Genomic DNA, 18314 nt, shown 5'->3' on the forward strand with positions numbered 1-18314 from the left:
GCCAGCTACCCAGTGTACTGTACCCTTCGGTCTGGCTCTAGAGGTCTGCCCCCTCTGACCATCTGGCTGTTGAGCCCAGCTTAGCTCACTGAGTCCAGGGCAGACAGGCACAGGGCAGACAGGCACAGGGCAGACAGACACAGGGCAGACAGACACAGGGCAGACAGGCAGACCCAGAGGGAGACGGAGGGAGGGAGGGAGAGGGTTAGAGGGAGGGAGGGAGAGAGAATGAGGGTTAGAGAGAGGGGCTGAGGGTTAGAGAGAGGGGCTGAGGGTTAGAGAGAGGGGCTGAGGGTTAGAGAGAGGGGCTGAGGGTTAGAGAGAGGGGCTGAGGGTTAGAGAGAGGGAGAGAGGGGCTGAGGGTTAGAGGGAGGGGCTGAGGGTTAGAGAGAGGAAGGAAGAGGGTTAGGGAGTGAGTTAGGGAGCCCATCCTTAGACAGGAGAGAGGAGAGGAGGAGAGAGCCCATCCTTAGACAGGAGAGAGGTGAGGAGGAGAGAGCCCATCCTTAGACAGGAGAGAGGAGAGGAGGAGACAGCCCATCCTTAGACAGGAGAGAGGAGGAGACAGCCCATCCTTAGACAGGAGAGAGGAGAGGAGGAGACAGCCCATCCTTAGACAGGAGAGAGGAGGAGACAGCCCATCCTTAGACAGGAGAGAGGAGAGGAGGAGAGAGCCCATCCTTAGACAGGAGAGAGGAGAGGAGGAGAGAGCCCATCCTTAGACAGGAGAGAGGAGAGGAGGAGACAGCCCATCCTTAGACAGGAGAGGGAGAGAGGAGAGAGCCCATCCTTAGACAGGAGAGAGGAGAGGAGGAGAGAGCCCATCCTTAGACAGGAGAGAGGAGAGGAGGAGAGAGCCCATCCTTAGACAGGAGAGAGGAGAGGAGGAGACAGCCCATCCTTAGACAGGAGAGAGGAGAGGAGGAGGCAGCCCATCCTTAGACAGGAGAGAGGAGAGGAGGAGACAGCCCATCCTGAGACAGGAGAGAGGAGAGGAGGAGAGAGCCCATCCTTAGACAGGAGAGAGGAGAGGAGGAGAGAGCCCATCCTTAGACAGGAGAGAGGAGAGGAGGAGACAGCCCATCCTTAGACAGGGGAGAGGAGGAGAGAGCCCATCCTTAGACAGGAGAGAGGAGAGGAGGAGACAGCCCATCCTTAGACAGGAGAGAGGAGAGGAGGAGACAGCCCATCCTTAGACAGGAGAGAGGAGAGGAGGAGACAGCCCATCCTTAGACAGGAGAGAGGAGAGGAGGAGAGAGCCCATCCTTAGACAGGAGAGAGGAGAGGAGGAGAGAGCCCATCCTTAGACAGGAGAGAGGAGAGGAGGAGAGAGCCCATCCTTAGACAGGAGAGAGGAGAGGAGGAGAGAGCCCATCCTTAGACAGGAGAGAGGAGAGGAGGAGAGAGCCCATCCTTAGACAGGAGAGAGGAGAGGAGGAGAGAGCCCATCCTTAGACAGGAGAGAGGAGAGGAGGAGACAGCCCATCCTTAGACAGGAGAGAGGAGAGGAGGAGGCAGCCCATCCTTAGACAGGAGAGAGGAGAGGAGGAGAGAGCCCATCCTTAGACAGGAGAGAGGAGAGGAGGAGAGAGCCCATCCTTAGACAGGAGAGCGGAGGAGAGAGCCCATCCTTAGACAGGAGAGAGGAGAGGAGGAGAGAGCCCATCCTTAGACAGGAGAGAGGTGAGGAGGAGAGAGCCCATCCTTAGACAGGAGAGAGGAGAGGAGGAGAGAGCCCATCCTTAGACAGGAGAGAGGTGAGGAGGAGAGAGCCCATCCTTAGACAGGAGAGAGGAGAGGAGGAGACAGCCCATCCTTAGACAGGAGAGAGGAGAGGAGGAGAGAGCCCATCCTTAGACAGGAGAGAGGAGGAGAGAGCCCATCCTTAGACAGGAGAGAGGAGAGGAGGAGAGAGCCCATCCTTAGACAGGAGAGAGGAGAGGAGGAGAGAGCCCATCCTTAGACAGGAGAGAGGAGAGGAGGAGACAGCCCATCCTTAGACAGGAGAGAGGAGAGGAGGAGACAGCCCATCCTTAGACAGGAGAGAGGAGAGGAGGAGAGAGCCCATCCTTAGACAGGAGAGAGGAGAGGAGGAGACAGCCCATCCTTAGACAGGAGAGAGGAGAGGAGGAGACAGCCCATCCTTAGACAGGAGAGAGGATAGTGATCTATTCCAGGAAAAGGGAGTGGTTTTGGGCAGTAATTTCCGGTAAATCTCGGTAACCGGGTTACCGCCATTCAACCCTAGTACAGGGTAGTGTAATGCAGGCTTCGTTCTAGATCTGGGCTTCAGCCTCCCACTGAACATTCACACACTGGGCTTCAGCCTCCCACTGACCATTCACACACTGGGCTTCAGCCTCCCACTGACCATTCTCACACTGGGCTTCAGCCTCCCACTGAACATTCACACACTGGGCTTCAGCCTCCCACTGACCATTCACACACTGGGCTTCAGCCTCCCACTGAACATTCACACACTGGGCTTCAGCCTCCCACTGACCATTCACACACTGGGCTTCAGCCTCCCACTGACCATTCACACACTGGGCTTCAGCCTCCCACTGAACATTCACACACTGGGCTTCAGCCTCCCACTGACCATTCACACACTGGGCTTCAGCCTCCCACTGAACATTCACACACTGGGCTTCAGCCTCCCACTGACCATTCACACACTGGGCTTCAGCCTCCCACTGACCATTCACACACTGACTGGACCCAACTTCACGACTACAAGCTTCGTGCGAAGTGCCTTTTGTTGACTAACTTTTTATTCAGTGTTGTCAGTTTTCTTTTTCACAGGGGGTTACAGGTACAAAAACATTCCAATAAATGCATACAAAGATAACCCAAACCGGTTCCAGTTAAAGGGTGGTTCAGATTCAATTACATCTGTGGACCATCTTCTTGTAATGGCTACTTCAGAATTTGAGCTTGTTATTTTGATGATTGTTAGATGCAGACAGACAAACCGACAGACAGACCCTAACACACAGATGACTGCTCCTGTCTATGACCTGTCTCCTTGTGAGGGGGGTGATCCTCCAACCCTCTCAAGAAGGATCTCTCCTCTGTCCTGAAGATATCACAGCTGGCCTGGTCCTTCAACCTTCTCAAGAAGGATCTCTCCTCTGTCCTGAAGATATCACAGCTGGCCTGGTCCTTCAACCGTCTCTAGAAGGATCTCTCCTCTGTCCTGAAGATATCACAGCTGGCCTGGTCCTTCAACCGTCTCTAGAAGGATCTCTCCTCTGTCCTGAAGATATCACAGCTGGCCTGGTCCTTCAACCGTCTCTAGAAGGATCTCTCCTCTGTCCTGAAGATATCACAGCTGGCCTGGTCCTTCAACCGTCTCTAGAAGGATCTCTCCTCTGTCCTGAAGATATCACAGCTGGCCTGGTCCTTCAACCGTCTCTAGAAGGATCTCTCCTCTGTCCTGAAGATATCACAGCTGGCCTGGTCCTTCAACCGTCTCTAGAAGGATCTCTCCTCTGTCCCTGAAGATATCACAGCTGGCCTGGTCCTTCAACCGTCTCTAGAAGGATCTCTCCTCTGTCCTGAAGATATCACAGCTGGCCTGGTCCTTCAACCGTCTCTACAAGGATCTCTCCTCTGTCCTGAAGATATCACAGCTGGCCTGGTCCTTCAACCGTCTCTAGAAGGATCTCTCCTCTGTCCTGAAGATATCACAGCTGGCCTGGTCCTTCAACCGTCTCTAGAAGGATCTCTCCTCTGTCCTGAAGATATCACAGCTGGCCTGGTCCTTCAACCGTCTCTAGAAGGATCTCTCCTCTGTCCTGAAAATATCACAGCTGGCCTGGTCCTTCAACCTTCTCTAGAAGGATCTCTGCTCTGTCCTGAAGATATCACAGCTGGCCTGGTCCTTCAACCGTCTCTAGAAGGATCTCTACTCTGTCCTGAAGATATCACAGCTGGCCTGGTCCTTCAACCGTCTCTAGAAGGATCTCTCCTCTGTCCTGAAGATATCACAGCTGGCCTGGTCCTTCAACCGTCTCTAGAAGGATCTCTCCTCTGTCCTGAAGATATCACAGCTGGCCTGGTCATTCAACCTTCTCTAGAATGTTATTTTCCTGTTTGTCCTGGAGATATGTACCACAGCTAGCCTGCTCCCTGATCTGTCCCTATAAAAGAAGAGGATGATGTCACACAGGGTTTTTGCCTGGATAAAAAGGGGCTTAGGTGGTGGGCGTTGCAATGGGCACGGTCGGCGCGGCTGAATTTTAGATACAATTTTAGAGACCCCGATCTTGGTGGTGTAGAGAAATTGTTGAATTTTTAAGGCAATTTCCTTCAATTCTACACATTTTGCCATAGAGCTGAGAGAAAATGTTGCTGTTTTTAAAGCAAATTTCCTGCGATTCTACTCATTTTGCCACGGCTAATGTTGTGTTATTTTGCTCAAATATAGTATCAAAATCAATACTGCTACATTCATAGTTTTGGGAATTTTAAATTCTCCCTGACTGTCAACTTTTATTTTGATGATTGTTAGTTCTCAAAGATTATATTATTTAAAAAAAAATATATATATATAGGTACATTCGCTTTTCTTCTTCCTTTATATCTGGTTTTAGTCATCTAAGTTTACACTGAAAGTGTTTTTCCATCCCAAAAATGTATATAAAAAAAAATATTTTATTTATACCAGCCCAGCCCCAGCCCCAGCCCCAGCCCCAGCCCAGTCCCAGTCCCAGCCCAGTCCCAGTCCCAGTCCCAGCCCAGTCAAGTCCCAGCCCAGTCCCAGTCCCAGTCCAGTCCCAGTCCCAGTCCCAGTCCCAGCCCCAGTCCCAGCCCAGTCCCAGCCCAGTCAAGTCCCAGCCCAGTCCCAGTCCCAGCCCAGCCCCAGTCCCAGTCCCAGTCCCAGCCCCAGCCCCAGTCCCAGCCCCAGTCCCAGTCCCAGCCCCAGCCCCAGCCCCAGTCCCAGCCCCAGCCCCAGCCCCAGCCCCAGCCCCAGTCCCAGTCCCAGTCCCAGCCCAGTCCCAGCCCAGTCCCAGCCCCAGCCCCAGCCCAGCCCCAGCCCTGCCCAGTCCCAGTCCCAGCCCAGTCCCAGTCCAGTCCCAGCCCAGTCCCAGCCCCAGCCCTGCCCAGTCAAGTCCCAGCCCAGTCCCAGTCCCAGCCCAGTCCCAGTCCCAGCCCCCAGCCCCAGTCCCAGCCCCAGCCCCAGCCCAGCCCAGCCCAGCCCAGTCCCAGCCCAGTCCCAGCCCAGTCCCAGTCCAGTCCCAGCCCAGTCCCAGTCCCAGCCCAGTCCCAGCCCCAGCCCCAGCCCCAGCCCCAGCCCAGCCCAGTCCCAGTCCCAGCCCAGTCCCAGTCCAGTCCCAGCCCAGCCCAGTCCCAGCCCCAGCCCCAGTCCCAGTCCCAGCCCCAGTCCCAGCTCCAGTCCCAGTCCCAGTCCCAGCCCCAGCCCCAGTCCCAGTCCCAGCCCCAGCCCAGCCCAGCCCAGCCCAGTCCCAGTCCAGTCCCAGCCCAGCCCAGTCCTGTCCTGTCCTGCCTTTAAATCCTTATCTCTCTCTGCCAGTAACGGCATGGTTTTATGGTCCTGGTTTATGAGTGTTTTTCTGCTGGGCAACAGCTAGCAAGCTAGAGATACAGTTGAAGTCAGAAGTTTACGTACACTTAGGTTGGAGTCATTAAAACTCGTTTTTCAACCACTCCACAAATGTCTTGTTAACAAACTATAGTTTTGGCAAGTCAGTTTGGACATCTACTTTGTGCATGACAAGTAATTTTTCCAACAATTGTTTACAGACAGATTATTTCACTTATAATTCACTGTATCACAATTCCAGTGGGTCAGAAGTTTACATGCACTAAGTTGACTGTGCCTTTAAACAGCTTGGAAAATTCCAGAAAATGATGTCATGGCTTTAGAAGCTTCTGATAGGCTAATTGACATCATTTGAGTCAATTGGAGGTGTACCTGTGGATGTATTTCAAGGCCTACTTTCAAACTCAGTGCCTCTTTGCTTGACACCATGGGAAAATCAAAAGAAATCAGCCAAGACCTCAGAAAAAAATGTGTGGACCTCCACAAGTCTGGTTCATCCTTGGGAGCAATTTCCAAATGCCTGAAGGTACCATGTTCATCTGTACAAACAATAGTACGCAAGTATAAACACCATGGGACCACGCAGCCGTCATACTGCTCAGGAAGGAGACAAGTTCTGTCTCCTAGAGATGAATGTACTTTGGTGCGAAAAGTGCAAATCAATCCCAGAACAACAGCAAAGGACCTTGTGAAGATGTTAGAGGAAACAGGTACAAAAGTATCTATATCCACAGTAAAACGAGTCCTATATCGACATAACCTGAAAGGCCGCTCAGCAAGGAAGAAGCCACTGCTCCAAAACCGCAATAAAAAAGCCAGACCACGGTTTGCAACTGCACATGGGGACAAAGATCGTACTTTTTGGAGAAATGTCCTCTGGTCTGATGAAACAAAAATAGAACTGTTTGGCCATAATGACCATCGTTATGTTTGGAGGAAAAAGGGGGCTGCTCGCAAGCCGAAGAATACCATCCCAACCGTGAAGCACGGGGGTGGCAGTATCATGCTGTGAGGGTGCTTTGCTGCAGGAGGGACTGGTGCACTTCACAAAATAGATGGCATCATGAGGAAGGAAAATTATGTGGATATATTGAAGCAACATCTCAAGACATCAGTCAGGAAGTTAAAGCTTGGTCGCAAATGGGTCTTCCAAATGGACAATGACCCCAAGCATACTTCCAAAGTTATGGCAAAATGGCTTAAGGACAACAATGTCAAGGTATTGGAGTGGCCATCACAAAGCCCTGACCTCAATCCTATCAAAAATGTGTGGGCAGAACTGAAAAGGCGTGTGCGAGCAAGGAGGCCTACAAACCTGACTCAGTTACACCAGCTCTGTCAGGAGGAATGTGCCAAAACTTATTGTGGGAAGCTTGTGGAAGGGTACCCGAAACGTTTGACCCAAGTTAAACAATTTAAAGGCAATGCTACCAAATACTAATTGAGTGTATGTAAACTTCTGACCCACTGGGAATGTGATGAAATAAATAAAAGCTGAAATAAATCATTCTCTCTACTATTATTCTGACATTTCACATTCTTAAAATAAAGTGGTGATACTATCTGACCTAAGACAGGGAATTTTTACTAGGATTAAATGTCAGGAATTGTGAAAAACTGAGTTTACATTTATTTGGCTAAGGTGTATGTAAACTTCCAAATTCAACTGTAGGTATTCCTCTTGTCCAGGTGGCAGTTTGATGCCGATTGCACTAGCTAGCTACAGTGAGGGAAAAAAGTATTTGATCCCCTGCTGATTTTGTACGTTTGCCCACTGACAAAGACATGATCAGTCTATAATTTTAATGGTTGGTTTATTTGAACAGTGAGAGACAGAATAACAACCAAAAAATCCAGAAAAACGCATGTCAAAAATGTTATACATTGATTTACATTTTAATGAGGGAAATAAGTATTTGACCCCTCTGCAAAACATGACTTAGTACTTGGTGGCAAAACCCTTGTTGGCAATCACAGAGGTCAGACGTTTATTGTAGTTGGCCACCAGGTTTGCACACATCTCAGGAGGGATTTTGTCTCACTCCTCTTTGCAGATCTTCTCCAAGTCATTAAGGTTTCGAGGCTGACGTTTGGCAACTCGAACCTTCAGCTCCCTCCACAGATTTTCTATGGGATTAAGGTCTGGAGACTCCAGGACCTTAATGTGCTTCTTCTTGAGCCACTCCTTTGTTGCCTTAGACGTGTGTTTTGGGTCATTGTCATGCTGGAATACCCATCCACGACCCATTTTCAATGCTTTGGATGAGGGAAGGAGGTTCTCACCCAAGATTTGACGGAGCATGGCCCCGTCCATTGTCCCTTTGATGCGGTGAAGATGTCCTGTCCCCTTAGCAGAAAAACACCCCCAAAGCATAATGTTTCCACCTCCATGTTTGACGGTGGGGATGGTGTTCTTGGGGTCATAGGCAGCATTCCTCCTCCTCCAAACACGGCGAGTTGAGTTGATGCCAAAGAGCTCGATTTTGGTCTCATCTGACCACAACACTTTCACCCAGTTCTCTTCTGAATCATTCAAATGTTAATTGGCAAACTTCAGACGGCCCTGTATATGTGCTTTCTTGAGCAGGGGGACCTTGCGGGCACTGCAGGATTTCAGTCCTTCACGGCAATGTGTGTTACCAATTGTTTTCTTGGTGATTATGGTCCCAGCTGCCTTGAGATCATTGACAAGATCCTCTCGTGTAGTTCTGGGCTGATTCCTCACCGTTCTCATGATCATTGCAACTCCACGAGGTGAGATCTTGCATGGAGCCCCAGGCCGAGGGAGATTGACAGTTATTTTGTGTTTCTTCCATTTGTGAATAATCGCACCAACTGTTGTCACCTTCTCACCAAGCTGCTTGGCGATGGTCTTGTAGCCCATTCCAGCCTTGTGTAGGTCTACAATCTTGTCCCTGACATCCTTGGAGAGCTCTTTTGGTCTTGGCCATGGTGGAGAGTTTGGAATCTGATTGATTGATTGCTTCTGTGGACAGGTGTCTTTTATACAGGTAACAAGCTGAGATTAGGAGCACTCCCTTTAAGAGTGTGCTCCTAATCTCAGCTCATTACCTGTATAAAAGATACCTGGGAGCCAGAAATCTTTCTGATTTGAGAGGGGGTCAAATACTTATTTCCCTCATTAAAATGCAAATCAATTTATAACATTTTTGACATGCGTTTTTCTGGAATTTTTCGTTGTTATTCTGTCTCTCAATGTTCAAATAAACCTACCATTAAAATTATAGACTGATCATTTCTTTGTCAGTGGGCAAACGTACAAAATCAGCAGGGGATCAAATACTTTTTTCCCTCACTGTATGTAAACTTCCGACTGTATAGAGAGAGAGCTGGGTCACAGCTAGAGAGATATAACACATACCCACGTGAATGTGCTGAACTCTGACCCAAAACGTGGCAGACACCTCCCCGTCGAATAATCTGTCACCCCTACCCAGGGTACTCCCTGCCACCTGGTGACATGCATACGGTTACTACACTATAGTCAACCTCCCTCCTACACTAAAGCTTGTAGACCCCTGGCTTCAATGCACAGACACTGGGTCATTTTAACTGTTTGGATTAAGAGAGAATGGCCGCAATCGAGAGCATCAAAACTGTGATGTATCATCGGTAAATTGTGAGCGGCTGACTAATCTACAAATAATATTGAGTCGTTTTTTATGATCCAGTGCCATCAGACAGCTAGCGACATCAGCTCTACACTCCCATCAGACAGCTAGCGACATCAGCTCTACACTCCCATCAGACAGCTAGCGACATCAGCTCTACACTCCTATCAGACAGCTAGCGACATCAGCTCTACACTCCCATCAGACAGCTAGCGACATCAGCTCTACACTCCCATCAGACAGCTAGCGACATCAGCTCTACACTCCCATCAGACAGCTAGCGACATCAGCTCTACACTCCCATCAGACAGCTAGCGACATCAGCTCTACACTCCCATCAGACAGCTAGCGACATCAGCTCTACACTCCCATCAGACAGCTAGCGACATCAGCTCTACACTCCCATCAGACAGCTAGCGACATCAGCTCTACACTCCTATCAGACAGCTAGCGACATCAGCTCTACACTCCCATCAGACAGCTAGCGACATCAGCTCTACACTCCCATCAGACAGCTAGCGACATCAGCTCTACACTCCCATCAGACAGCTAGCGACATCAGCTCTACACTCCCATCAGACAGCTAGCGACATCAGCTCTACACTCCCCATCAGACAGCTAGCGACATCAGCTCTACACTCCCCATCAGACAGCTAGCGACATCAGCTCTACACTCCCATCAGACAGCTAGCGACATCAGCTCTACACTCCCATCAGACAGCTAGCGACATCAGCTCTACACTCCTATCAGACAGCTAGCGACATCAGCTCTACACTCCCATCAGACAGCTAGCGACATCAGCTCTACACTCCCATCAGACAGCTAGCGACATCAGCTCTACACTCCCATCAGACAGCTAGCGACATCAGCTCTACACTCCCATCAGACAGCTAGCGACATCAGCTCTACACTCCCATCAGACAGCTAGCGACATCAGCTCTACACTCCTATCAGACAGCTAGCGACATCAGCTCTACACTCCCATCAGACAGCTAGCGACATCAGCTCTACACTCCCATCAGACAGCTAGCGACATCAGCTCTACACTCCCATCAGACAGCTAGCGACATCAGCTCTACACTCCCATCAGACAGCTAGCGACATCAGCTCTACACTCCCATCAGACAGCTAGCGACATCAGCTCTACACTCCCATCAGACAGCTAGCGACATCAGCTCTACACTCCCATCAGACAGCTAGCGACATCAGCTCTACACTCCCATCAGACAGCTAGCGACATCAGCTCTACACTCCTATCAGACAGCTAGCGACATCAGCTCTACACTCCCATCAGACAGCTAGCGACATCAGCTCTACACTCCCATCAGACAGCTAGCGACATCAGCTCTACACTCCCATCAGACAGCTAGCGACATCAGCTCTACACTCCCATCAGACAGCTAGCGGGGGAAACCAGGCAGAGAGGAGAGGGGAGGTGGGAGACCAGGCAGAGAGGAGGTGGGAGACCAGGCAGAGAGGAGAGAGGAGGTGGGAGACCAGGCAGAGAGGAGTGAGGAGGTGGGAGACCAGGCAGAGAGGAGTGAGGAGGTGGGAGACCAGGCAGAGAGGAGTGAGGAGGTGGGAGACCAGGCAGAGAGGAGTGAGGAGGTGGGAGACCAGGCAGAGAGGAGTGAGGAGGTGGGAGACCAGGCAGAGAGGAGTGAGGAGGTGGGAGACCAGGCAGAGAGGAGTGAGGAGGTGGGAGACCAGGCTGAGAGGAGAGGTGGGAGACCAGGCTGAGAGGAGAGGGGGGTGGGAGACCAGGCAGAGAGGAGTGAGGGGGTGGGAGACCAGGCAGAGAGGAGTGAGGAGGTGGGAGACCAGGCAGAGAGCAGAGGGGGTGGGAGACCAGGCAGAGAGGAGTGAGGAGGTGGGAGACCAGGCAGAGAGGAGTGAGGAGGTGGGAGACTAGGCAGAGAGGAGAGGGGGAGACCAGGCAGAGAGGAGAGGGGGAGACCAGGCAGAGAGGAGAGGGGGAGACCAGGCAGAGAGGAGAGGGGGAGACCAGGCTGAGAGGAGAGGAGGAGACCAGGCTGAGAGGAGAGGGGGAGACCAGGCAGAGAGGAGTGAGGGGGAGACCAGGCAGAGAGGAGAGGGGAGGTGGGAGACCAGGCAGAGAGGAGTGAGGAGGTGGGAGACCAGGCAGAGAGGAGAGGGGAGGTGGGAGACCAGGCAGAGAGGAGTGAGGAGGTGGGAGACTAGGCAGAGAGGAGAGGGGGAGACCAGGCAGAGAGGAGAGGGGAGGTGGGAGACCAGGCAGAGAGGGGAGGTGGGAGACCAGGCAGAGAGGAGTGAGGGGGTGGGAGACCAGGCAGAGAGGAGTGAGGAGGTGGGAGACTAGGCAGAGAGGAGAGGGGAGGTGGGAGACCAGGCAGAGAGGAGAGGGGAGGTGGGAGACCAGGCAGAGAGGAGAGGGGGAGACCAGGCTGAGAGGAGAGGGGGAGACCAGGCTGAGAGGAGAGGGGGGAGACCAGGCAGAGAGGAGTGAGGAGGTGGGAGACCAGGCAGAGAGGAGAGAGGAGGTGGGAGACTAGGCAGAGAGGAGAGGGGGGTGGGAGACCAGGCAGAGAGGAGAGGGGGGTGGGAGACCAGGCAGAGAGGAGAGAGGAGGTGGGAGACCAGGCAGAGAGGAGTGAGGAGGTGGGAGACCAGGCAGAGAGGAGAGGGGGGTGGGAGACCAGGCAGAGAGGAGTGAGGAGGTGGGATACTAGGCAGAGAGGAGAGGGGGAGACCAGGCAGAGAGGAGAGGGGAGGTGGGAGACCAGGCAGAGAGGAGTGAGGAGGTGGGAGACCAGGCTGAGAGGAGAGGGGAGGTGGGAGACCAGGCAGAGAGGAGTGAGGAGGTGGGAGACCAGGCAGAGAGGAGAGGGGGGGGTGGGAGACTAGGCAGAGAGGGGAGGTGGGAGACCAGGCAGAGAGGAGAGAGGAGGTGGGAGACCAGGCAGAGAGGAGAGGGGGAGACCAGGCTGAGAGGAGAGGGGGGAGACCAGGCAGAGAGGAGTGAGGAGGTGGGAGACCAGGCTGAGAGGAGAGGGGAGGTGGGAGACCAGGCAGAGAGGAGTGAGGAGGTGGGAGACCAGGCAGAGAGGAGAGGGGTGGGAGACTAGGCAGAGAGGGGAGGTGGGAGACCAGGCAGAGAGGAGAGAGGAGGTGGGAGACCAGGCAGAGAGGAGAGGGGGAGACCAGGCTGAGAGGAGAGGGGGGAGACCAGGCAGAGAGGAGTGAGGAGGTGGGAGACCAGGCTGAGAGGAGAGGGGAGGTGGGAGACTAGGCAGAGAGGAGAGGGGGAGACCAGGCAGAGAGGAGAGAGGGGAGACCAGGCAGAGAGGAGTGAGGAGGTGGGAGACCAGGCAGAGAGGAGTGAGGAGGTGGGAGACCAGGCAGAGAGGAGAGGAGAGGGGGAGACCAGGCAGAGAGGAGTGAGGAGGTGGGAGACTAGGCAGAGAGGAGAGGGGAGGGGGGAGACCAGGCAGAGAGGAGTGAGGAGGTGGGAGACTAGGCAGAGAGGAGAGGGAGGTGGGAGACCAGGCAGAGAGGAGTGAGGAGGTGGGAGACTAGGCAGAGAGGAGTGAGGAGGTGGGAGACCAGGCAGAGAGGAGTGAGGAGGTGGGAGACCAGGCAGAGAGGAGTGGGGGAGACCAGGCTGAGAGGAGGGAGGAGGTGGGAGACCAGGCAGTGAGGAGGTGGGAGACCAGGCAGAGAGGAGTGAGGAGGTGGGAGACCAGGCAGAGAGGAGTGAGGAGGTGGGAGACCAGGCTGAGAGGAGGAGGAGGTGGGAGACCAGGCAGTGAGGAGTGGGGAGACCAGGCTGAGAGGAGGGAGGAGGTGGGAGACCAGGCAGTGAGGAGGTGGGAGACCAGGCAGAGAGGAGTGAGGAGGTGGGAGACCAGGCAGAGAGGAGTGAGGAGGTGGGAGACTAGGCAGAGAGGAGTGAGGAGGTGGGAGACCAGGCAGAGAGGAGTGAGGAGGTGGGAGACCAGGCAGAGAGGAGTGAGGAGGTGGGAGACCAGGCAGAGAGGAGAGGGGAGGTGGGAGACCAGGTAGAGAGGAGGTGGGAGACCAGGCAGTGAGGAGTGAGGAGGTGGGAGACCAGGAAGAGAGGAGTGAGGAGGTGGGAGACCAGGCAGAGAGGAGAGGGGGAGACCAGGCTGAGAGGAGAGGGGGAGACCAGGCTGAGAGGAGAGGGGAGACCAGGCAAAGAGGGGAGGGGGAGACCAGGCTGAGAGGAGAGGGGGAGACCAGGCTGAGAGGAGAGGGGGAGGCCAGGCTGAGAGGAGAGGGGGAGACCAGGCTGAGAGGAGAGGGGGAGACCAGGCTGAGAGGAGAGGGGGGAGACCAGGCTGAGAGGAGAGGGGGGAGACCAGGCAGAGAGGAGTGAGGAGGTGGGAGACCAGGCAGAGAGGGGAGGTGGGAGACCAGGCAGAGAGGAGTGAGGAGGTGGGAGACCAGGCAGAGAGGAGAGGAGAGGGGGAGACCAGGCAGAGAGGAGTGAGGGGGTGGGAGACCAGGCAGAGAGGAGAGGAGAGGGGGAGACCAGGCAGAGAGGAGTGAGGAGGTGGGAGACTAGGCAGAGAGGAGAGGGGAGGTGGGAGACCAGGCAGAGAGGAGTGAGGAGGTGGGAGACTAGGCAGAGAGGAGTGAGGAGGTGGGAGACCAGGCAGAGAGGAGTGAGGAGGTGGGAGACCAGGCAGAGAGGAGTGGGGGAGACCAGGCTGAGAGGAGGGAGGAGGTGGGAGACCAGGCAGTGAGGAGGTGGGAGACCAGGCAGAGAGGAGTGAGGAGGTGGGAGACCAGGCAGAGAGGAGTGAGGAGGTGGGAGACCAGGCTGAGAGGAGGGAGGAGGTGGGAGACCAGGCAGTGAGGAGTGGGGGAGACCAGGCTGAGAGGAGGGAGGAGGTGGGAGACCAGGCAGTGAGGAGGTGGGAGACCAGGCAGAGAGGAGTGAGGAGGTGGGAGACCAGGCAGAGAGGAGTGAGGAGGTGGGAGACTAGGCAGAGAGGAGTGAGGAGGTGGGAGACCAGGCAGAGAGGAGTGAGGAGGTGGGAGACCAGGCAGAGAGGAGTGAGGAGGTGGGAGACCAGGCAGAGAGGAGAGGGGAGGTGGGAGACCAGGTAGAGAGGAGGTGGGAGACCAGGCAGTGAGGAGTGAGGAGGTGGGAGACCAGGCAGAGAGGAGTGAGGAGGTGGGAGACCAGGCAGAGAGGAGAGGGGAGACCAGGCTGAGAGGAGAGGGGAGACCAGGCTGAGAGGAGAGGGAGACCAGGCAAAGAGGGGAGGGGGAGACCAGGCTGAGAGGAGAGGGGGAGACCAGGCTGAGAGGAGAGGGGGAGACCAGGCTGAGAGGAGAGGGGGAGACCAGGCTGAGAGGAGAGGGGGAGACCAGGCTGAGAGGAGAGGGGGAGACCAGGCTGAGAGGAGAGGGGGAGACCAGGCTGAGAGGAGAGGGGGGAGACCAGGCTGAGAGGAGAGGGGAGACCAGGCTGAGAGGAGAGGGGGAGACCAGGCTGAGAGGAGAGGGGGAGACCAGGCTGAGAGGAGAGGGGGAGACCAGGCTGAGAGGAGAGGGGAGACCAGGCTGAGAGGAGAGGGGGGGAGACCAGGCTGAGAGGAGAGGGGGGGGATACCAGGCTGAGAGGAGAGGGGGGGGATACCAGGCTGAGAGGAGAGGGGGTAGACCAGGCTGAGAGGAGAGGGGGAGACCAGGCTGAGAGGAGAGGTGGGAGACCAGGCTGAGAGGAGAGGTGGGAGACCAGGCTGAGAGGAGAGGGGTGGAGACCAGGCTGAGAGGAGAGGGGGGAGACCAGGCTGAGAGGAGAGGGGGGAGACCAGGCTGAGAGGAGAGGGGGAGACCAGGCTGAGAGGAGAGGGGGGGACCAGGCTGAGAGGAGAGGGGGAGACCAGGCTGAGAGGAGAGGGGGAGACCAGGCTGAGAGGAGAGGGGGAGACCAGGCTGAGAGGAGAGGGGGGAGACCAGGCTGAGAGGAGAGGGGGAGACCAGGCTGAGAGGAGAGGGGGAGACCAGGCTGAGAGGAGAGGGGAGGTGGGAGACCAGGCAGAGAGGAGGTGGGAGACCAGGCAGTGAGGAGTGAGGAGGTGGGAGACCAGGCAGAGAGGAGTGAGGAGGTGGGAGACCAGGCAGAGAGGAGAGGGGGAGACCAGGCTGAGAGGAGAGGGGGAGACCAGGCTGAGAGGAGAGGGGGAGACCAGGCAAAGAGGGGAGGGGGAGACCAGGCTGAGAGGAGAGGGGGAGACCAGGCTGAGAGGAGAGGGGGAGACCAGGCTGAGAGGAGTGGGGGAGACCAGGCTGAGAGGAGAGGGGGGAGACCAGGCTGAGAGGAGAAGGGTGTCTACCAGGCTGAGAGGAGAGGGGGGGAGACCAGGCTGAGAGGAGAGGGGGAAGACCAGGCTGAGAGGAGAGGGGTGGAGACCAGGCTGAGAGGAGAGGGGGAGACCAGGCTGAGAGGAAAGGGGGAGACCAGGCTGAGAGGAGAGGGGGAGACCAGGCTGAGAGGAGAGGGGGGAGACCAGGCTGAGAGGAGAGGGGGAGACCAGGCTGAGAGGAGAGGGGGAGACCAGGCTGAGAGGAGAGGGGGAGACCAGGCTGAGAGGAGAGGGGGAGACCAGGCTGAGAGGAGAGGGGGAGACCAGGCTGAGAGGAGAGGGGGGGGGAGACCAGGCTGAGAGGAGAGGGGGGATACCAGGCGGAGAGGAGAGGGGGGATACCAGGCTGAGAGGAGAGGGGGTAGACCAGGCTGAGAGGAGAGGGGGAGACCAGGCTGAGAGGAGAGGTGGGAGACCAGGCTGAGAGGAGAGGTGGGAGACCAGGCTGAGAGGAGAGGGGTGGAGACCAGGCTGAGAGGAGAGGGGAGACCAGGCTGAGAGGAGAGGGGGAGACCAGGCTGAGAGGAGAGGGGAGACCAGGCTGAGAGGAGAGGGGGAGACCAGGCTGAGAGGAGAGGGGAGACCAGGCTGAGAGGAGAGGGGGAGACCAGGCTGAGAGGAGAGGGGGAGACCAGGCTGAGAGGAGAGGGGGAGACCAGGCTGAGAGGAGAGGAGAGGGGGAGACCAGGCTGAGAGGAGAGGAGAGGGGGAGACCAGGCTGAGAGGAGAGGAGAGGGGAGACCAGGCTGAGAGGAGAGGAGAGGGGGAGACCAGGCTGAGAGGAGAGGAGAGGGGGAGACCAGGCTGAGAGGAGAGGGGGAGACCAGGCTTAGAGGAGAGGGGGAGACCAGGCTGAGAGGAGAGGGGGAGACCAGGCTGAGAGGAGGGAGAAGGGACTGTTGGAATGTTAGATACACTCTGATGAATTAATGGAGTTGTAGTTTCCCTACTGTCTGATAAAAACCTATATGTCTGGAGTTGGGTTGTTAATGTTCTGTTGTAGGCTTGTTGCTTTGTAGTCTGTGTTCCCCTCTCTCTAGCGCTCTCTTTCAATTCAATTCAAATTGGCTATATTCTCTCTCTCTTCCTCTACCTCTCTGTTTCTCTCTCACTATCCTCCTCTATCTTTCTCTACCGCTCCACCTCTCTCTACCTCTCTTTCTCTCTACCTCTCCACCTCTCTCTCTCTCTACCTCTCTTTCTCTCTACCTCTCCACCTCTCTCTCTCTCTCTACCTCTCTTTCTCTCTACCTCTCCACCCCTCTCTACCTCTCTCTACCTCTCCCCACCCCTCTCCCCCTCTCCCCACCTCTCTACCCCTCTCCCCACCTCTCTACCCCTCTCCACCCCTCTCCACCCCTCTCTACCGCTCTACCTCTCTCTACCTCTCTCTCTCTACCTCTCCACCGCTCTACCTCTCTCCATCTCTACCTCTCCACCCCTCTCCACCCCTCTCCACTGCTCTACCTCTCTCTCTCTCCACCTCCACACCTTTTTTTCCTCTGATATTTTAATGTTGTTGACTTTATTGGATTGTTTTTCTTTTTTAAGCAGGTTATGTTGAAATGTCCCTCCCTCCATCTAGTCCTTAACCCTTACAACAGAGTTTAACCCGCAGTGTAACTTAACTCTAACCTTTAACCTCTTACTAACTAACAGCTGTGTGTGAGGTGAGCCCCGAGCCTGCCTGTCTGCAGTCACACCATCTCTCTCTCTCTCTCTCTCTCTCTCTCTCTCGCTCTCGCTCTCTCTCTCTCTCTCTCTCTGCTCTCTCTCTGTCTCTGCTCTCTCTCTGTATCTCTCTGTATCTCTCTGTATCTCTCTGTCTCTCTCTCTCTCTCTCTCTCTCTCTCTCTCTCTCTCTCTCTCTCTCTCTCTCTCTCTCTCTCTCTCTCTCTCTCTCTCTGTCTCTCTCTGTCTCTGTCTCTCTCGGCTCTCTCTCTCGCTCTCTCTCTCTCTCTCTGTCTCTGTCTCTGTCTCTCTCTCTGTCTCTCTCTCTCTCTCTCTTTCTGTCTCTCTCTGGCTCTCTCTCGCTCTCTCTGTCTCTGTCTCTGTCTCTCTCTCGCTCTCTCTGTCTCTGTCTCTGTCTCTCTCTCTGTCTCTCTCTGTCTCTCTCTGGCTCTGTCTGTCTCTGTCTCTCTCTCTCACGCTCTTTCTCGCTCTCTCTGTGTGGACTCACTTCCATTACTGTTAACAAACCCCTGTAATCATCATGCATTAACATGGTCAAATCAAATTGTATTTATCACATGCTTTGTAAACAACAGGTGTAGACTAACAGTGAATTGCTTCCGGGCCCTTCCCAACAATGCAGAGAGAGCGAGAGAATAGAGAAATAATAGGAAAGTAATAACACGGAGTAGTAAAAGTAATAATAAATACACAATGAGTAACGATAACTTGGCTATATACACGGGGTACCAGTACTGAGTCCATGTGCAGGGGTACCAGGTAATAACATGGCTATATACACGGGGTACCAGTACTGAGTCCATGTGCAGGGGTACGAGGTAATTGAGGTAGATATGTACATATGGGTAGGGGTAAAGTGACTAGGCAACAGGATAGATAATAAACAGTAGCAGCAGCGTATGTGATGAGTCAAAAAAGTTGGTGCAAAAAGGGTCAATGCAGATAGTCCGGGTAGCTATTTGGTCAACTATTTAATGAACTTTGATGCAGTAGTCAAGATGCTCTCAGTGGTGCAGTTGTATACCTTTTTGAGAATCTGA

The 18314-nt window shown here is 54.8% G+C and overlaps 1 protein-coding gene across 2 annotated transcripts in view; it reads left to right on the top strand.

Annotated features, from left to right (window-relative positions):
• Positions 1–18314, top strand: part of numb (NUMB endocytic adaptor protein) — a 111371-nt gene that overhangs the window by 61228 nt on the left and 31829 nt on the right. The gene's annotated exons all lie outside the window — the stretch shown is intronic.

Source organism: Coregonus clupeaformis, chromosome 29, assembly GCF_020615455.1.
Source record: "Coregonus clupeaformis isolate EN_2021a chromosome 29, ASM2061545v1, whole genome shotgun sequence".
NCBI lineage: Eukaryota > Metazoa > Chordata > Actinopteri > Salmoniformes > Salmonidae > Coregonus > Coregonus clupeaformis.